Raw genomic sequence first — 18,678 nt, 5'->3', positions numbered from 1 at the left:
ACAACTACACCTCAGCACTCACGAGAAAGTTCACCTCAAAGGTCTGCTTCACGCATTGATGGACAACATGGAGGTGACCAGACTGTTGAGCAAGATGCTTTGAAGCAGTTGATTGCAGAACACGTCAACGAAGCGCTGCAGGCTTTTGCTAGAGGGTTACCCAACGCAACACAAACTCCACACCAGTTAATACAACCACCTTAGAGAATCCGCGTTTATGACTCGATAACTCTGGAAGTGAAGAAATGCCCAATAAATCTCGCGATGGAGGGTCAGGTACACCAAATAATTCAAGTTTACAAAGTTTAGTACTAATTTTGCAGAAACAACTGAAAGAGCAAAATAAGCGTATAGAACAATTACCTGGCGTGCCTCAAGTGATCAAAAGCGTGGATAGTGACAAATATCCACATCAACCCTGGAAGCCAAGTGCAACACCTTTGCCAATTTTTAAAAAGTTTAAAATGCCTGATATTCCTAAATATGATGGGACATTCGACCCACAAGATCACGTTACTGCATTCACTACAGCGTGAAAGGCAATGATTTGACCAACCAGGAGATTGAATCGATTTTGGTTAAGAAATTTGGCAAAACTCTCACAAAATGGGCGTTAACATGGTACTCACTCTTACCTGAAAACTCCATTGATTCTTTTGCTAAGCTTGTAGATTAATTTATAAAGGCGCATTCAGGGGCTCAGAAATTTGAAACAATGATGTAGGATATCTTCAAAATTAAACCGGGGAGTTTAGAATTGCTCAGAGAATTCGTTGAAGATTCCAATATGAGAGAATGATGCTGCCGTGAGTACATGATAACTAGGCGGCTATGGCATTTACAAGCAACATGAACGAGAAAAGTTCAGAAGCCATGAGGAGTCTGAAATAAAGTTTGCGGGAGTTTCCTGCAACGACTTGGAACTATGTGTACAATCGATACAACACGAAGTTGCGAATAGAAGAAGATACAGTTACACAGTCAAGGGTAGATGAAAGACCAGGGTCAAGACGCTCGGAATCAGCGAGAAGGTATGGTAAAAACAGGTACGAGCCTTATATGGGATCTACGGGACGAGATTCCCGACCTAAACAAGAGAATGCACGATTTGATTCAAGATCAAGGCAAAAAGAAACGAGTTCTTCTTCTAGATTCAAAAAGGAGCGAGACGCCCGAAGCAACGATTCCAGTACTCAAGCAAGAATAAGAGATTATTGCTTTAACGTTAGCACTTCTGAATTGATAGCTGTTCTAAGAGGAATGAGATATAAGGTGCGATGGCCAAAAGAGATGAGATCAGATCCAAACAAAAGGAACCCAGATTTCTGGTGCGAGTTTCATAATGACCATGGCTATAAAACGACAGACTGCAGGCTTTTGTAAGGGGAAGTCGAATGTCTACTAAAGCAAGGTTATCTTACTGATATGTTCAGTGAGAAAGGGATACAATCATACATAAAAAACAGGCAAGAACCCCCAAAGCCTCCATCACCAAAGAAAATGGTAAACGTCATAACCGGAGGAGATGAAGTCAATGGGGTAACGTACACGGCTGCAAAAAAGACATCAAAGGTCACTATCACTCACTGGAAATGAGTTCATCAAGTCTTGGAAGGTGACGGTATAATGTTTGATGACAAAGATGCAGATGGCTTGATGATCCCTCACGATGATGCACTGGTAATATCTTTACTTGTACATGATACTAACGTAAAACGTATTTTGATTGACCCAGGTTACTCAGTAAATATCATTTTGTTGAGAGTGGTAAATGAAATGCAAGCCAATGATAAAGTCATACCAAAGGCACAATCTTTATCGGGATTTGATAATTCAAGCGTCGTTATGAAAGGAGAAGTTGTACTAGCTACGTTTATAAAAGGGGTCATCAAAGATACAAAGTTCCAGGTAATAGACGCGGACATGGCCTATAATATAATCTTGGGAAGGCCATGGATTCATGCTATGGATGTTGTCCCGTCCACGTTGCATCAAGTTATCAAATTCCCTTCAGAGTGGGGGATTTGACAAATCCGGGGAGATCTCAACAGGCTTTACGGAGCATTAATTCAGTGGTGATTGCAAATACAACAACCAACAATACAGACACGAAATAGCAATTAAATAATTCAGTTGGGGACGCTTCTATCCATACCTTAAAACACACAGGGTCAGAATGATGTGTATTCAAGACCCGATGTGATTCAAGAGCCAGAGAAAAAAAAGAACATCAAAACAACCATGGAGGAGCTCGAAGCCATGATATCATTTGTCCACTGGCGAGATAGAAAAGTTTACATCGAAGCAAATTTGAGCCCAGAAATGAGAGGTAAGTTAATTAAATTTTTACGTGCTAACGCAGATTGCTTTGCTTGGTCGCATTCAGATATGACAAGTATACCACCATAGGTGATGACTCATAAGATAAATAAGGATCCACTACACCTACATGTCAAGCAAAAGAAAAGGAAGCAAGGGGCCTTCAAAAATCAAGTAATCCAGGATGAGGTCGGGGTGTTCAAACCCGAAACGAAATCGAAACCCGAACCGCAAAAGTGGCTTAATGGCTTATTGGTATCGGGTTTACGGTTTAACGGATGGGGAACATATTGAAATATTTTTATTAATGACTTATTGGCTTGGGGGCGGATTATTCAATTTTCTTAACGGATAATCCGTTAACCCGTTAAGAATATATATATATATATATATCCTCTCCCTCTCGCCATAGCCAGAGCCCAGAGCAGCAGATGGTAAGTTTCTTTTCTTTTTTACTTTATTTGACAGGATATTTGAAGGCCATTACTTATAAGTATCTTCATAAACGCTAATGGAGTATCTTTATATATATAATTTACGTTTATCCACATGTATATTAAGTAATAAAAAGCCCTTCCACACTTCCACTTCCAGTACTGGACCAGTAACCAGTAATTCAGCATTACTCTATTAGACATTTAGACTTTAGAAACCCTAAGTCCTAACATCTAAAATTCTTAGCAACAATAATTCACAACACACCGGCCAACCTCTCGCTCTCCCTCTTGACTTTCGAGTCTAGCTGACTGCCCGACTCACCGTCTCGGCTCTCCCTTTCACCATCTCACCTCTCCCTCTCGCCATAGCCAGAGCCCAGAGCAGCAGATGGTAAGTTTCTTTTCTTTTTACTTTGTTTGACAGGATATTTGAAGGCCATTACTTATAAATATCTTCATATACGCTAATGGAGTATCTAGCTGCTGCTTTATTTATTCTTGGATGTTGTTTCTTCGCAGTTTACCCCCTCTATTTTTGTTTTTATTTAGTTATTCTTCTCTTGTGTATTTCAATAGAGAAATTTGGATAGATTATTGATGAGAAGTATTGAGCCTATTTCAACGGTATCGGGATTGTTCACTGGACGAGCTTTATATTGAAGAAAGATCTCAAACGTGCTGCTGTTGCTGGAACTCGTGCAGATCTGAAATGCTATCTCTCTGTATGTCTTAGATTTTTACTTCGGTTTATTACATGATTTACTAATTAAAAAGGCACAATCTAAACCGATATCAATCCGTCTGATATCTTATCGGGTGGCTAGCAGATTAATACATTTAAAAGCCGATAACCGATAAGCCAAACCGTTAAGAGTAAATAACCACTCGATCCGCCCGATAAGCAGACCTAGGATAAGGTACAAAAACCTCTGAAAATCAGTTCAATACGAGAGGTAAAATACCCTGACTGGTTATCTAACACTGTCGCAGTTCCAAAAAAGATTGGAAAATGGCTAGCCTGTGTAGATTATATATATTTAAATAAAGCTTGTCCTAAAGATTCGTTTTCTTTACCACACATAAATCAATTAATTGATTCTACCGCAGGTCATAAACTTTTAAATTTTTAAGATGCTTATTCTGGTTATAATCAGATAAAAATAGACCATTTAGATGATGAACAAACCTCATTTATCATAAACATAGGGACTTATTGCTATAAAATCATGCTATTTGGTTTGAAAAATGCTGGAGCCACATATTAAAGATTAGTGACCAAAATATTTCAAGAACACCTGGAAAAAACTATGGAGGTCTACATAGACGATATGTTGGTCAAGTCAATATAAGCAGGGGATCATTTTCAACATTTGGCCGAGACCTTTGAAATTTTCGCAAGTACAACATGAAGTTGAATCTTGTAAAAGGCGCTTTTGGTGTAACTTCAGGTAAATTTTTAGGTTTTCTTGTTTCTAGCAGAGGTATTGAAGTAAATCCCGCACAGATCAAAGCTATTGAAGAAATACCAAATGTACTCACGAGCAAGAAAGAAGTACAGAGATTAACATGTAGAATAGCGTCTCTGGGAAGGTTTATATCCAAGTCATCGAAAAAATGCTTTAAGTTATTTTTAGTATTGAAAAAGAAAAATTAGTTTGAATGGACTGACGAGTGTCAACAAGCTCTGAAAGACTTAAAGGCATATCTATCAAATCCACCTATGTTAGCATAACCAAAAGACTGAAAGAGATCATTTATCTACCTTGTTGTGCCAGAAGTAGCGGTAAGAGCGATATTGGTATGTGAAGATAAAGGTAAACAATCTTCGATTTATTATGTTAGTAAGTCTTTACTAGATGCTGAGACACGGTATCCTCACCTAGAAAAACTTGCTTTAGCCTTGATTATGGCATCAAGGACGTTACGACCTTACTTTCAATGTCATCCTATTTCTGTTATAGATGCTTTTCCACTAAGGAATATGTTACATAAACAAGAATTATCAGGAAGGTTAGCTAAATGAGATATAGAACTCAGTGAATATGATATTATATATCAGCCTAGAATCGCTATAAAATCCCAAGTGTTAGTAGATTTAGCTCAAGCTTAGTTCCTGAAGAAGAAAAAGAGTTACGAATATTTACCAGAGCTAATCTGGGGACTTGGACCTTATTTACTGATGGTTCCTCGAATGTTAAATGAGCAGGTTTGGGGATTGTCTTAATTTCACCCTCGGGAGAAATAATAGGACATGAGATAAAATGTTACCTAATTACTAACGATGAGGCAAAGTATGAAGTTGTGATTGCAGGCTTGGAACTCGCACGAGAGCTTGGTATTGAACAAATTATGATCAAAAGTGACTTACATCTAGTAGTCAATCAAATGCAGGAGACTTACGTGACAAGAGAGACACCAATGCAGCAGTACCTCGAAAAGGTACGAGAATTTCTTAGGCAGTTCCAGAAATGGAAGGCTATACAAATACCCAGGGAAGAAAATGCAGAACCAGACGCATTGGCAAATCTCGCGTCTGTCGCTGATGCAACAAATGCAGAAAATGCTGTTGTGATACATTTATTCTATTCAACCCTCGACCAAACCAAGAGTGAGGTAAATTTCAATAATTTAACTTGAGAGTGGAGAAACGAATTTGTGAACTTTTTGCAGTATGGTATTTTTCCTAAAGATTAAAATAAATTCCGATTGTTACGGTTGAAGGCTGCTCAATATTGCTTAATTCGTGGGAACATATATCGCAAAATATTTGGTAGAATTTTAGCATGATGCCTTGGACTATCACAAATGGAATATTTAATAAGAGAAGTACATAAGGGGCATTGTGGCAATCATGCCGGGGGAAGATCGTTGGTGAAGACATTAATAAGAGCAGGATACTATTGGCCAAAAATGAAAGAGAAAACAAAAAACTTTGTAGCAAGGTGCGATAAATGCCAACGTACGCTAATAATATGCATTGATCGACAAAATTGTTGCATTCACTTATATCGCCATGACCCTTCATGAAATGGGAGATGGATATCGTAGGATCATTGCCTCAAACTAAGGGAAATGTATGGTTTTTGTTAATTCTAATGGATTATTTCTCAAAATGGTTAGAAGCATGTGCCTTTAAAGTAGTGCAAGAAAAGAAAGTTATGGATTTCATTTGGAGAAATATCATATGTCGATATGGTAGTCCCAAAGGAGATCGTTTGTGACAATGGGCCGCAATTCATAGGTGCGAAAGTCACTGACTTTTTCCAAAGCTGGCAAATTAAACAGATCATTTTTGCACCTTACCACCCAGTGGCGAACAGACAAGCTGAGTCGAAAAATAAGGTTATCATCAACAACTTAAAAAAGCGATTGGAAGAGTGAAAAGGCAAATGGCCAGAAGTACTACCAGGTGTGCTATGGGCGTACCGAACAATGGCAAAGACTAGCTTGGAAGAAACCCCATTTTAACTTGTGTATGGAACAGAAGCTCTAATTCCAGTGGAGATAGGCAAACCAAGCACGAGATACACACATACTAGTGAGGCAACAAATGAAGAGCTACGAGTAAATTTGGATTTGACGGAAGAAAGGAGAGAAGTATCATTAATTCGGATGGCTGCTCAAAAGCAGATGATTGAACGATACTATAACAGGAAGGCAAACCTAAGGTACTTCAAAATTGGGGACTTCGTCCTCAAAAAAGGTGCTTCGAACAACAAAAGCGGCAAATGCAGGGAAGTCGAGTCCAAATCGGGGAGGCCCATATAGGGTTAGAGGCATTACTGGAAAAGGAGCATACGAATTGGAAACCATGGACGGCAAGGTGATACCATCACATTGAAATGCAATCCATATGAAGAAGTATTACTTTTAAAAGAGGTTAATACCTACGGTCAGGTATCATGCAAGTTCAATTTTATTTTGTTCATTTAAATTTTATTAACCATTTTAGATGATAGGCAAAAAACTGGCCCGTACCAAATGATGATATTAGACCCTAAAGACACATGGAATACTTAGTTATTCCCGGTCTAAGCTACAACATTTCTATGGCAAAAGGGTTATGCAGTCATCATCGAAATGATTACCTCCGAGTCTCGTATATATTTCCTTTTTCAGGAAAAGGACCAAAAGTAAGGAGCTAATCCAGTGCTCGAGAACTCATGCTTCAATGCTCTAACTCTGGTGGGACTATGCATATAGAAGGATACACAAGGAAAGAAGATGTATACCACAAGAGCATATTTTAGCCAGAATTAAAACCTTGAAGAAACTCTTGAAGAAAAATATTAAAATTTCAAAGGCGTTCAAGCTCACGGAAAGGATGGGCAGTATAAAGTGCAAAATACTCCCACGAGCTTCTAGTTTAAGGCCGTAAATTTAATCACGGGAAAATATAACCGTATTTGTAAACCTGCTAAAAAGAAAGCAGTTATGAGAATATTTTATAAGATTATTTATTTGAAAGTTCAAACAAAATAAGACTTCCTCAAATTACTTCATGTTTCATATCTTTGCACCAATATGAAGATGAGACGTCATCTTCATCAGTGTTGATAATATAAAATGGCCCTCTTTTATAAAACCCACGCATATTGAAGACGTGGTCTACTAAAATATTTTTAATGTAAGTATAAGCTCAAAAACTCAAAGAGCAGAAAGCATAATATGCAGCAAAGAGATATTTATATCATCACCCAAAAAATGGAGGGGGAAATCTTCCAAAAACTATCCAAAAAAAACAAAGAAGAAAGTTCCAACAAAAACCAAAACAAAATCAAACTACTTCCGCCAAAGCCAAGAGTAAAAAAAAAACTAAGGAGCATCATCCACGAGAAGAGGGATTAACTTGAGAAGATGAGGGTTGAGCATCAGCTTCACCAGGAGTAAGTCCATCACCATCACCTTTGGAACCTTTGTCCTTGGGTGTTGAGAAGCTTTGACACTGCTGAGTTTGTTCAATCGCCTCTTTAGCCTTTGCAATTCAGTGTTAAGGTCAAAACCCTCATGGCTAGCTTCAGTTAGAGTCTCAAAGCGAGTGTTTAAGAAATCCGAGCTAATATCAAGTGTTAACTTGTCTTCAAAGGCTTCATAATCCTTTTTCCACTGCTCAATTTCAGCTTTCAACTCTTCTTTTTCAGCTTCTAAGGCTTTATAAGATGCCTTTAAAGAAGAGAACTCTCAAGGAACAGAATCTTGTCCGTTGAGGCACAGAGGTCTTCTTGAGCCTGGGTGAGCATTTGTACCAGATCACCCGCATATACCTCTTTTTGGTTAAGAAGCTCTTTCAATCTTCTTATTTCTTCAGTTACCTTGGAGTGTTGTTCAGCGAAGGAGGATTCCAATTTGTCCTTATCTTTTTCAACTTGATTGGAGGAAGCTTTTAAAACTGCTAGTTCAATGGTGATTATCCTCAGTTGTGGTTCTAAAGCTCCTTTCTCCTTAGGGAGAACATCTTTCTCCAGTTGAAGGCCATCTAATTGCTCTTTCCAATTATCAGCCTCGGTGTGTAAATCAATCACCTGCTGATATGTCCAAGAAATCCTTCTCAGAAGCTCCGTACATGTCAAATTGATCTATAAAAAGACAAAAGAAGGGGAGTTACGAACATGAAAGGAAGGAGAGGAAAGTAAAAGATTAAAGATATACCTTGAAGGAAGAATGAATGATGTCATTCATCAGGGTCAAAGAACTGTGAGACTCGAGCTTTTTCCTTTCCACAGGACCAAGCAATGGTTTTAACCATACTACAGCTAGTCCAGATTTCTTCAAAAGATTTCCACCATCAGGGACTTCAATTAGAACTTTCTTCATACCCTATCTACCGCAAGAAGGCTCAGCTTCTTTACGAGAAGCAACAACGGGGGCAACTACTGGGGTGACTATAGGCTGTGAAATATGGGGGGTTAGCAGTGGGAGAAACTAACGCCATAGGAAGAGAGTCAAGAGGCGGCTCTTCTGAGACAGGGCCAAATTCTTCTTCACCCTCAAAACCTTGAGCAAAGAACCTGTCATTAGGACTTGGGGGATGGGGTTATCAAAATTACCAGCATCTTCATCAGAGATGCCCAAATCGACATTCTCTGGCTCATCAACGACACTAAAAAGAATTGAACTTGGAGGGGGATCTTGAGAAACTTGGGCTTTATCATCTGAAACCACGCACCTTGTGACTCATGGTTTCCTCACTAAGGAACCTTCTTTGGAGTAAGATATTCTTAAAATTTGTTCTTACGTAGAGCTTACAAAAAGCATCGCAGAATGAACAGAAGCAGGACTGATGCCACTAATGGCGAACCCTAAAATAGGGAAAAAAGTATATCTATTAAAATAAAGATACAAACAAAAGAAAAGAAAAACCATGAAGGTAAAAATATACCGTGGATTTTCACTTTCCATCCAAATTTCTTTGAAAGAAATTTTCAGGATCTCTATCCATGGGAACAGTGGTCAGTATTTTTCCTACCCAATCACAGAAGTCAGAAAATGTCTTCAAAGACCTCCATGGTTGTTGAAAAGTGAACATACACTCATGTGACGAAAATCAAAACGTCAAGAAAAGTAAGGAAATAAGAGGAAAAACACTTACGTGCAAAATTACACTTTTTAAGGAAATGCATGTTTTCATCTCCCACTAACCCACGAGTGGGGGCGTGTCACGACCCCAAATTCCCTCTGTAGGATATCGTGATGGCACCTAGTCTCTAAGACTAGGTAAGCCTATCAATGTGGAATAAAAATCTAAATCTGAAATAAATAAATTACAATTCAAATAATTTCAACTCCCAAAACTCGGTAGAAATAAGTCACAAGTTTCTAAGAATTTATCCTCAATGTCTCTCTCTCTATATATCAAGTTCTAAAGAAAATAAGGAAGCAACACAATAATGATAGAAGGGGACTCCGTAGTCTGCAGACGCTGGCAGATATACCTCGAAGTCTCCGTGCACAGGTAATTCACTGATATCGGGGCTGGTAAGGAGTGCCTGGATCTGCACAAAAAGATGTGCATAAACGTAGTATGAGTACACCACAACGGTACCAGTAAGTGCCAAGCCTAACCTCGGTAGAGTAGTGACGAAGTCAGGTCAGGCCCTACTGGAAAATAATAATTGCATGGTGAAATGTTTAACAATATAATAAAATAAAATGACAATGAAAATAAATCAAGTAGCATGTCACCATTTAATTACACAAAATAATGGCAAATAATATCTCGTGGAATCAAAACAGAATTCCTTTCAACTTTATGAAAATCACAACAAATAATCAAAGGCAGCTATGGCCATAAATCAATATTAATAAGGGCACTCATGAGGTACCGCCTCGTAGTCCCAAATCATAAATAAATTCAAAATATCTCATTTCCTTATCTCACCGCGGGAGCCTTCACAATTTATTTTAAGGAAAATATTTTTCACGAAATAGCATCCCGCGTTTTAGCCATCCTTATCACACCGCATGACTTCTAATAGTTCCCCCTACTAGCCACGCGTATCAAGTCACCCTTATCTCACCGCAATGCGTTTCAATACCCAGACCTTATACCACCGCATGTGTATCAATATCACAGTTTTTACCTCAAGTGCTCAAATAATTTAACTTGCCAACATAATTCAACAATAATATTTTTCACAATAAAGAGCTCATGACTCATGCCAAAATAAGTCATCAATAATATTTTTTCACAATAAAGAGCTCACGGCTCATGTCAAAATAAATCATCAATAATATTTTTCTACAATAGAGAGCTCACGGCTCCATCACAATGAGTACAAAATCTTACACAAATATTCAAGAATAAATAATTCAGCAAAATAATATTTTAAAATCTTTAATACGTTGCTTCAATACCAAATTTAAAATATCAAATACTCCATATTAATAATATTTAAATTAAAGAAAATCAACTTCAAATAATGCACAGAATAAAAGAAACCAAGTTTCAACTAAATAGGTAAAACAATTAGCAGGAAAAGGTCAAGCAAATTTAAAGTATACAAATCAAATCAAATCAATGATGGAGAATATAACAAGATTTAATAATTTAATTAATATGCAACAGTGATCTTCACAATTTAAAAATATAATCCTTCACATTTAGTCCGTGTACACACTCGTCACCTCGTGTACATGACTTTCATCACATTATAATTAATACCAATCCTAGAGAAAATTTCCCCCACACAAGGTTAGACAAGTCACTTACCTCGAGTTGCTCCAATTTAACCAAAGAGTATGCCTTTTCCTTGATTTTTCGACTCCGATTGACTCTATATAGTCATAATTAATTCGATACAGTCAACAAAAATTATAGGAATCAATTTCATAAGAATATACTATAGTTTTCAATAAAATCCGAAATTAGCTCAAAAATCGCCCGTGGGGCCCACGTCTCAGAATTCGGCAAAACTTATAAAATCCGACAACCCATTCAATTACGAGTCCAACCATACCAGTTTCACTCAAATCCGACTCCGAATCGACACAGAAATGTCAAAAATTCGTTTCTATGAGATTTCTAAAAGTTTCTCAAAATTTCAATCTCGATACACTAATTTGATGGTGAAAACAATGATATATTCGTGTATATAGACCAAATCCGAGTTAGAATCACTTACCCAAATATTTTTCCTTGAAAATCTGTCAAAAATCGCTTATGCTCAAGCTCAAGTTCGTCAAAAATGGCAAATGGGACGAAATCCTCTCTTTTATAAATTTGCCCAGGCAGCCTTCGAAACTGGGCCTCGATCGTGACTTCGATCACAGGCTCGAGCCGGAGCCTTCGGTCATGGCATCGATCATGGCATCGAGCCTGGGCCTTCGATCATGGCCTCGATCATGGCATCAATCTTGAGCCTTCGATCATGGCCCTCGAGCCTTGCCTTCGATCATGGCTCTCGAGCCTGCCTTCGATCCTCGGCTCGATTTATGGGCTTGATTTCTGGGCTCAATTTCTGGCCTTCGATTTTTGGGCTCGACTTCTGGGCTGGATTGCTCAGCAGAAGAAAAATTGCAGCAGCTGTTTAAGTCCCATTTTTGATCCGTTAACCATCTGAAACTCACCCGAGGCTCTCGGGACCTCAACCAAATACACCAACAAGTCCTAAAACATCATATGAACTTATTTGAAACCTCAAATCATATAAACAACGCTACAATCATGAATCATGCTCTAATTCAAGCTTAATGAAACTTAGAAATTCTAACTTCTATATTCGATGTCGAAACCTATCAAATCAAGTCCGATTGACCTCAAATTTTGTACACAAGTCATAAATGACATAACAGAGCTATGAAAATTTTCGGAACTGGATTCCGACCCCGATATCAAAAAGTCAACTCCCCGGTCAAACTTCCAAACTTTAAATTCCTATTTTAGCTATTTCAAGCCTAATTTCACTACGGACTTCCAAATAAAATTTCGATCACGCTTCTAAGTACAAAATCACCATATGGAGCTGTTGGAATCATCAAAATTCTATTCCGGGGTCGATTGCACATAATTCGACATCCGGTCACTATTTGAACTTAAACTTTTAATTTTTTTTAATCAAAATTCCATATCTCGAACTAGGGACCTCGGAATTTGATTCTGGGCATACGCCCAGGTCCCAAATCACAATACGGACCTACCGAAACTGTCAAAACACTGATCTGAGTCCGTTTGCTCAAAATATTGACCAAAGTCAACTTAGTTGGGTTTTAAAGCTCTAATTCACATTTTAATCCATTTTTAACATAAAAGCTTTCCGAAAAATTTTACGGACTGCGCACACAAGTCGAGTAATGATAAATAGTGCTTTTCGAGGTCTTAGAATATAGAATTAATTATTAACTTTAAAGATGATATTTTGGGTCATCACATTCTCCACCTTTAAAATAAACGTTCGTCCTCGAACGGAGTTAGAAAAATATACCTGAGCTAGTGAATAAGTATGGATAACAGCAGCGCATATCATGCTCGGTCTCCCAAGTTGCCTCCTCGACCGGATGACCCCTCCACTGAACCTTCATGGAAGCAATGTTCTTTGACCTCAGCTTTCGAACCTGCCTATCTAAAATAGCCACTGGTTCCTCAATATAAGATAGATCCTTGTCCAACTGAACCGAACTGAAGTCTAACACATGAGACGGATCGCCGTGATATTTTTGAAGCATAGAAACATGGAATACCGGATGAACTGTAGAGAGACTAGGTGGTAGTGCATGTCTGTAAGCCACCTCTCCAACTCTCTCAAGAATCTCAAAAGGTCAAATATACCTAGGGTCAACTTGCCCTTCTTCCCGAACCTCATCACACCTTTCATAGGCGAAACCCGGAGCAATACCCGCTTACCAACCATGAATGCAACATCACAAACCTTCCGATCCGCGTAACTCTTCTATCTAGATTGGGCTGTACGAAGTCGATCCTGAATCAACTTAGCCTTTTCCAAGGCATCCTGAACCAAGTCTGTACCCAATTGCCTAGCCTCGCCCGGTTCGAACCAACCCACTGGAGACTGGCACCGCCTACCATACAAAGCCTCATACGGAGCCATCTGAATGCTCGACTGGTAACTGTTGTTGTAAGCAAACTCAGCAAGTGGTAAAAACTGGTCCCAAGCACCCTCAAAATCTATCACACACGCACGGAGCATATCCTCCAGTATCTGAATAGTGCGTTTGGACTGTCCGTCCGTCTGAGGGTGAAATGTTGTACTCAACTCCATACGAGTACCCAACTCTCGCTGTACAGCCCTCCAAACCGTGAGGTAAACTTTGAACCCCGGTCAGAGATGATAGATACCGGTACACCGTGAATTCTGACAATCTCGCGAATATATACCTGAGCCAGTTGCTCTGAAGAGTAAGTAGTAATCACAGGAATGAAATGAGATGACCTGGTCAATCTATCCACAATCACCCAAACTGCATTGAATTTCATCTGAGTCCGTGGGAGTCCAACAATGAAATCCATAGTGATCCGTTCCCATTTCCATTCTGGAATTTCCAGCCATCCACCCGGTTGTTGATGCTCTTACTTCACCTGTTGGCAATTTAGGCACCGAGCTATATGTTCCACTATGTCTTTCTTTATCTGCCTCCATCAATAGTGTTGTTTCAAGTCCTGATATATCTTTGCAGCACTCGGATGAATGGAGTACCGCAAACTGTGAGCCTCCTGGAGAATCAATTCACGCAAACCATCTACATTAGGCACACATAGCCTGCCCTGCATCTGTAATACACCGTCATCTCCAATTGTGACTTCCTTGGCATCACCGTGATGAAATGTGTCCTTAAGGACAAACAGATGAGGGTCATCGTACTGACGCTCTCTGATCTGATCATAAAGAGAAGACTGAGAAACCACACAAGCCAAAACTCGGCTCTGCTCGGAAATATCCAACCTGACAAACTGGTTGGCCAAGGCTTGAACATCCAAGGCTAAAGGCCTTTTTGCTACCGGTAAATATGCTAAGCTGCCCAAACTCTCCGCCTTACGACTCAAGGCATCGACCACTACATTGGCCTTCCCGGGATGATAGAGAATGGTAATATCATAATCTTTAAGCAACTCTAACCATCTTCGCTGCCGCAAATTAAGATCCTTCTGTTTAAATAGATGTTGTAGACTCCGGTGATCGGTGTAGACCTCACAATGGACACCGTATAAGTAATGCTTCCAAATCTTCAAGGCATGAACAATAGCTGCTAACTCAAGGTCATGTACATGATAGTTCTTCTCATGCACCTTTAATTGTCTGGATGCGTAGGCAATTACCCTACTGTCTTGCATCAACACTGCGTCGAGACCAATATGCGACGCATCACAATACACAGTATAAGACCTTGTACCTGTAGGTAATACCAATACTGGGGCTGTAGTCAAAGCTGTCTTGAGCTTTTGGAAGCTCTCCTCACATTCCTCGGTCCACCTGAACGGAGCACCCTTCTGGGTCAATTTGGTCATAGATGCAGTAATAGAAGAGAAACCCTTTATAAATCGATGATAATACCCTGCCAAACCAAGGAAACTCCGGATTTCCGTAACTGAGGACGGTCTAGACCAACTCTGCACTGCTTCAATCTTCCTCGAATCTACCTTGATCCCCTCACACGAAACTATATGACCCAAAAATCCCACTGAATCAAGCCAAAATTCACACTTTAAAAATTTTGCATATAATTTCTTTTCTCTCAAAATATGAAACACAGTCCTCAGGTACTGTTCATGATCTTCCCGACTCCAGGAATACACCAAAATGCCGTCAATAAACACAATGACGAAAGAATTAAGATAGGGCTAAAATACACTATTCATTAAGTGCATAAATGTTGCTGGGGCGTTGGTCGGCCCGAAATACATCATAAGGAACTTGTAATGACCGTACCGAGTCCTAAAAGCAGTCTTCGGGATATCTGGCTCCCGAATCTTCAACTGATGATAGCCTGAACACAAGTCAATTTTAGAAAACACTCTGGCACCCTGAAGTTGATCAAATAGGCCATCAATACGTGGCAATGGATACTTGTTCTTCACTGTAACCTTGTTCAGCTGGCGGTAATCAATACACAGCCGCATAGAACCATCTTTCTTTTTTACAAATAAGACAGGAGCACCCCAAGGCAATACACTGGGCTGAATAAAGCCCTTATCTAGCAATTCCTGTAACTGTTCTTTTAATTCTTTCAACTCTGTTGGGGCCATACGGTATGGTGGAATAGAAATGGACTAAGTGCCCGGTAACAAATCAATGCCAAAATCAATATTCATGTCGGGTGGCATACTCGGAAGATCCGCTGGAAATACATCGGAAAAATCCCTTACTATAGGAACTGACTCCACGGTAGGAGTATCAATACTAACATCTCTTACATAGGGCAGATACACATCACACCCCTTCTCAACCATTCTTTGATCTTTAAGAAATGAAACAACCTTGCTAGGAACATGATCCGAGGTACCTCTCCACTCTAGCCGCGGTAGACCTGGCATAGCCAACATCACCGTCTTGGCGTAACAATCAAGAATAGCATGATAGGGCGATAACCAGTCCATGCCCAAAATAATATCGAAATCCACCATACTGAGCAATAATAAATCGGCCCTAGTCTCAAAACCACTGATAACAACTAAACACGACCGATACACACGGTCCACAATAATAGATTCACCCACGGGTATAGATACATAAACAGAAGAACTCAAGGAATCACGTGATACGCCCAAATACGGGGCAAAATAAGATGACACATAAGAATAAGTGGAGCCTGGATCAAATAAGACTGATGCATCTCTATGACAGACCGGAATAATACCTGTGATAACAGAATCGGATGCAACGGTATCTGTCCTAGCAGGAAGGGCATAATATCTGGCCTGGCCTCCCCCTTTAGGGTAACCTTTACCTGTCCGACCTCCACCTCTGGCTGGTTGTGCAGGTGGAGTGGCAACTGGTGCAGTAATCATGGCTTGAGAAGCCTGAGGACCCTGTGGAATAGGTGGGGCCTGAGAAATCCGTGGAGGTGCACCCCTCCTAAATCTGGGACAATCCCTCATGATATGACGAGTGTCACCACACTCAAAATAAGCCCTTGGAGGACGTGGCTGCTGGGACTGGCTCGGGCCTGATCAACTAGACTGTTCGCTGAAAGCACCCCGTACAGGAGGTACAGTAGACACTGGCGGTGCGTAATATGGAACCTGAGGTCTGGGAGTAGTCAGAATACCACTGGAAGCTGGAAGTGCTGAATGAATAGGACGTCTCACATAACCTTTACCATGACGAGCTGCAACTGGGGCACAAGAATTATTATATGTGCCAGAATCCCGGGGTCTCTTAGCTTCCCTCTCTTCCCTCTCTCGAGTCCGCATACCTTCCAATATCCTAGCAATTGACACCACCTGTTGGTATGTGATTTCCATCTCTAACTCTCGGGCCATACTGTATCTGATACTAGGGTGGAGACCCTCAATAAATCTGTGAACCCGCTCTTGAACAGTAGCAACTAAGGCTGGTGCATGCCTAGCCAAATCATTGAATCGGACCGCATACTCTGACACGGTCATAGAACCCTGGCGCAACTGCTCAAACTCAGCGCACCATGCATCTCTAAGACTCTGAGGAACATACTCCCTTAAGAACATATCTGAAAATTGAGTCCAAGTGAGTGAAGCTGCCTCAGCCGGACTATCCAACTCATATGCCCGCCACCACTGGTAGGCTGCTCCTCTAAACTGGAATACCGTGAAAGAAACCCCACTGGAATCCACAATACCCATAGTACGAAGGATACAGTGACATTCTTCCAGAAAACCCTGAGCATCCTCTGAAGCTAAACCACTGAAAGTGGGAGGGTGGTACTTCTTGTACCTCTCGAGCCTGAGCTGCTCCCCCTCTGAAACTGTTGTCCTAATATCATGACAAACTGGGACAACTGGCTGCATTGGTATAACCTCTGGGGCATGGTCAACTTGGGCCCGTGGCTCTGGAGTACGGGCGGCGGGAATCTGTGCTCCTCCCCCGGCCTGAGATGTGGCAGGATCAAGTGGAATTAACCCTACCTGAGCTAGAGTGCCAAACATGCTCAAAAACTTGGCAAGAGTCTCCTGAAGTGTAGGAGTAGTAACAGGCGTCTCAGGTGCCTGCTCTCCAACTGGAGCTACTGGTGGCTCTGGTGCAGCAGCTCATGCAGGTGCTCTGGCTGCACCACGTGATCTTCCTCGGCCTCTGGCTCGGCCTCTGCCCCGACCCCGGCCTCTTACGGATCCAACAAGGGGAACGGGTGTCTGATCATCGGATCCAGTTGTGCGTGTCCTCACCATATGTGAGAGAATAGAAAGACAATGGTTTAGAACTTTGAAGTCAACAAATGCGCACAATAAGGAATCAAAGAAGTGAATATTTTCTAACAATTCCATAGCCTCTCGAAGATAAGTACAAACGTCTCTGTACCGATCCGCAAGACTCTACTAAACCTGCTTGTGACTCATGACACCTATGAACCTAGTGCTTTAATACCAACTTGTCACGACCCCAAATTCCCTCCGTAGGATGTCGTGATGGCTCCTAGTCTCTAAGACTAGGTAAGCCTATCAATGCGAAATAAAAATCTAAATCTGAAATAAATAAACTACAATTCAAATAATTTTAACTCCCAAAACCCGGTAGAAATAAGTCACAAGCTTCTAAGAATTTATCCTCAATGTCTCTCTCTCTCTCTATATATATATATATATCAATGTCTAAAGAAAATAAGGAAGCAACACAATAATGATAGAAGGGAAGTCCAGAGTCTGCGGACGCTGGCAGATATACCTCGAAGTCTCCGTGCACAGGTAACTCACTGATGTCGGGGATGGTAAGGAGTACCTGGATCTGCACAAAAAGATGTGCATAAGCTTAGTATGAGTACACCATAGCGGTACCTAGTAAGTGTCAAGCCTAACCTCGGTAGAGTAGTGACGAGGTCAGGTGAGGCCCTACTGGAAAATAATAATTGCATGGTAAAATGTTTAACAATATAATAAAATAAAATGACAATGGAAATGAATCAAGTAGCATGTCACCATTTAATTACACAAAATAATGGAAAATAATATCTTGTAGAATCAAAATAGAATTCCTTTCAACTTTATGAAAATCACAACAAATAATCAAAGGCAGCTATGGCCATAAATCAATATCAACAAGGGCACTCACGAGGTACCGCCTTGTAGTCCCAAATCATAAATAAATTCACAATATCTCATTTTCTTATCTCACCGCGGGAGCCTTCACAATTTATTTTAAAGAAAATATTTTTCCCGAAATAGCATACCGCATTTTAGCCATCCTTATCACACCGCATGACTTCTAGTAGTTCCCCCTACTAGCCACGCGTATCAAGCCACCCTTATCTCACCGCATGCGTTTCAATACCCAGACCTTAT

This window comes from Nicotiana tomentosiformis, chromosome 3, assembly GCF_000390325.3.
Source record: "Nicotiana tomentosiformis chromosome 3, ASM39032v3, whole genome shotgun sequence".
NCBI lineage: Eukaryota > Viridiplantae > Streptophyta > Magnoliopsida > Solanales > Solanaceae > Nicotiana > Nicotiana tomentosiformis.
This window is presented reverse-complemented; position numbering follows the sequence as displayed.